Raw genomic sequence first — 3,018 nt, 5'->3', positions numbered from 1 at the left:
CGGGGGTCCACAAGCCCCACCTCCCCCGGGGAGAGGGGAGTGGGGGCAGCCCGGCTTGCTTGGCCCCCGGCTGTTTGCCTTCCTGCCGCACACGGCGCCCACAGCCTCCCCCTGCCAGGGAAGCAATGGCTGGAGCAACACCTCCTCCGTCACCCCCCTCTCCCCCCACGAGGGCCACCACAGCATCCCGGGCTTCAGTGCTCCCTGACAGACCCCGGGCGTGTTTCACACTCCGGCAGTGAAGTGACACGACCAAGGCTGTGCAGTCAGTCGGTGGCAGAGGGAACACCCAAACGTCCTTGCTCCCAGCTCTGTGACACCCAGCACCCCACCCTGCCTTCCCCCCACAGCTCCTGCATCCAACTGAGCCATGCTCAGACCTGTGCCAGTCAGAAAGTCCACTCTGGGGGAGCAGAGCATTGGCACTGACCCACATTCCCCATCCCACCAGCTTCCAACCTCCATGGGGAATGAGCAGAGGAGCGCTCCCAGCTTCCCCAGCTAAGGGACAGGCAGCCCCAGTGTAAATGCAGGCTGTCACCAAGGGATGCCACAGTCACACTCTGCTGCTTCCACAACTACCAGTCTTGCTTCCTAAACCCTGACAGCTCTGAGCAACCCTGAAGGTGGAGGGGTGCCTGTTGGGGGGATGCACCCTGCTCCTCCTCTTTCTCCCAAGACCATCTTTCTCCTACCTGTCCCAGATCCTACTGAGTCGACCCAGTTTTAAATGGGACCAATGCCTTCGCAGCCCTGGTGAGACATCCTCCATGCAAGGACGAGGCAGCGCAGTGCTCCTGCCAGCCCTGTGAGGCAGAAACACTAATTAGACCATCATCAGGTCTTGGAGCCCAGTGGAGCAGGGCAATATCAGTGACAAGGACATCATTGCACCACTCTCACTCTCCTGAGCCCACACCAAGGAGCAGAGCATTGCTGCCAAGGTTGCTCAGTGAGAACCAGGGCGTCCCAGCACCCAGCCCAGTTCTCCAGGCTGGCCTGGTTACAGGGAAGGAGAAGTGATGCAAAGATAGGAGAAGGGACAGCAGGTCCTGAGGCCACCAGGGAAAAGCCAAGCCAAAAGGCCAACAAGGAGAGGCTGCAAGGGTGGATTCACCAAGCCATGTGGTTGATGAATCCCAGAATGGTTTGGGTTGGAAGGCACCTTAAAGACCATCTGGTTTCAACCCCCTGCCATGAGCAGGGACTCCTTCCACTATCCCAGGTTACTCCAAGCCTCATCCAACCTGGCCTTGGACACTTCCAGGGATGAGGCAGCCACAGCTTCTCTGAACAACCTGTGCCAGGGCCTCACCACCCTCACAGGGCAGAATTTCTTCCTAATATCTAATCTAATCCTGCCCTCTGTCACTTAGAAGCCATTCCCCCTTTTCCTGTCACTCTGTGCTCCTGTCTAAAGTCCCTTTTCAGGTCTTTTGGAGCCCCTTTAGGTACTGGAAGGGGCTCTAAGGTCTCCCTTGAGCCTTCTCTTCTCCAGGCTGAACAGCCCCTACTCCCTCAGCCTGTCTCCACAGCAGAGATGTTCCTGACCTCTGAGCATCTTCGTGGCCTCCTCTGAACTTGCTCAAACAGGTCCACATCCTTCTTATTTTGGAGTCCCCAGACTGGATGCAGTGCTGCAGATGGGATCGCACCAGAGCAGAGCAGAGGGGCAGAATCCCCTCCCTCAACCTGCTGCCCATGCTGCTGAGGATGAACCCCAGGATACATTTGGCTTTCTGGCTGCCAGCACAAACAGCCAGGTCATGTTGAGCTTCTTGTACAACCAACACCCCCAAGTCCTTCTCCTCAGGGCTTCTCCCAATCCATTCTCAACCCAGGTCCCAGTGCCACAATGTCCCTGTCCCACTAGGGTGACCCACCATGTGCTTGGTGTGCTCAGCTCACTTGATCCATCATCCCAACTGGATTGAGTGGGGGTCTGGATCCCACCCACACCCTGTGCATGGTGTCACCACTGAAAATTTTCAGTTGAAAGTGACCTCCAAGGATTATTGGGGCCAACTGCCTGAGCACTTCAGGTCTGCCACCAAGTTAAAGCATGTTACTAAGGCACTGTCCAAATGCCTCTTAAACACCGACATGCTTGGGACATCAACCACCTCTCTCCAGGAAGTCTGTTCCGGGGTTTGACCACCTTCTTAGTAAAAACTTGGGGTGCCTGGAGGTAGATTGACCCACACCACCACATTCCACTTACCTATGCACCACCATCCCAAGGTAAAACCCCATTCCTGGTTGCTGCTGGGGAGCAGCTGTATCCCTGCAGGCAGCAGGAGAGGGGATTGCACCCTCCCTTCGGCCACATGCCTGCCTGCCCTGCCAGGCTGGGTTGTGGAGCCAAGCACCCCCTGTGCCAAGGTCAGGGCTGGCACACCGCACTGGCTGCTCTGGGAGCTTGCTCAGCACGGACCAGCTTGGCAAACAAAAACAAGGACAGGCTCCTGCCCGAGTTCCGGCAGCACCCCTGGCCTGCCTGCCCTCCAAAACTGCCTCCTGGATTTATGGAGGTATGGTGCCTGCTGGCAGGCAGGAGTTAAGCCTCCCAGCATTGATTTGGATACTCCTGGGTTAGCCTTCCCAGCATGGATGCAGATAATCTTGGTTTAACCCTTTCATTATGGATATGGATACTCCTGGGTTAATCTTGCCAGCATAGATATGGATGGATACTCCTGGTTTAATCCTTTCATTATGGGTACAGATACTCCCGGGCTAACCCTTCCTGTATGGATATGGATACTCCTGGACTCCTGTCCCTGAAGGAGGCTTCCCAGCAGTCCGGTTGGGAAGCTGGGCATTGGTGCAGGCAGGAGTCCCTGAGCCCAAGGGCACTCTGTCTGAGAACCTGCTGGCATTAGTGAGCTCCTCCCAGCACAGGATTGCACCTTTCCAGAGCCTGGTGACCCGAGACCACTCCAAGCACATTCCCCTCCTCCTGGCAGCTTCAGCACCAGCCGTGCCAGCTGCCTGCAGCCGCCCACCCCGGCGCAGGCG

The 3,018-nt window shown here is 57.0% G+C and overlaps 1 protein-coding gene across 2 annotated transcripts in view; it reads right to left on the bottom strand.

Moving 5' to 3' along the window:
* The window catches only part of FAM65A (family with sequence similarity 65 member A), a 32,162-nt gene that overhangs the window by 23,165 nt on the left and 5,979 nt on the right, over positions 1-3,018 (bottom strand). The window contains exon 1 of one of the 2 annotated variants that reach the window (XM_017740888.1): positions 696-720. The exons of the other annotated variant lie outside the window; for it this stretch is intronic. The gene's annotated coding sequence lies outside the window, so the exon portion shown is untranslated. Of the gene's footprint in view, positions 1-695; positions 721-3,018 lie in introns of those variants that run through there. 2 annotated transcript variants of the gene reach the window in all.

This window comes from Corvus brachyrhynchos, unplaced genomic scaffold (genome assembly GCF_000691975.1).
Source record: "Corvus brachyrhynchos isolate BGI_N302 unplaced genomic scaffold, ASM69197v1 scaffold26, whole genome shotgun sequence".
NCBI lineage: Eukaryota > Metazoa > Chordata > Aves > Passeriformes > Corvidae > Corvus > Corvus brachyrhynchos.
This window is presented reverse-complemented; position numbering and strand designations above follow the sequence as displayed.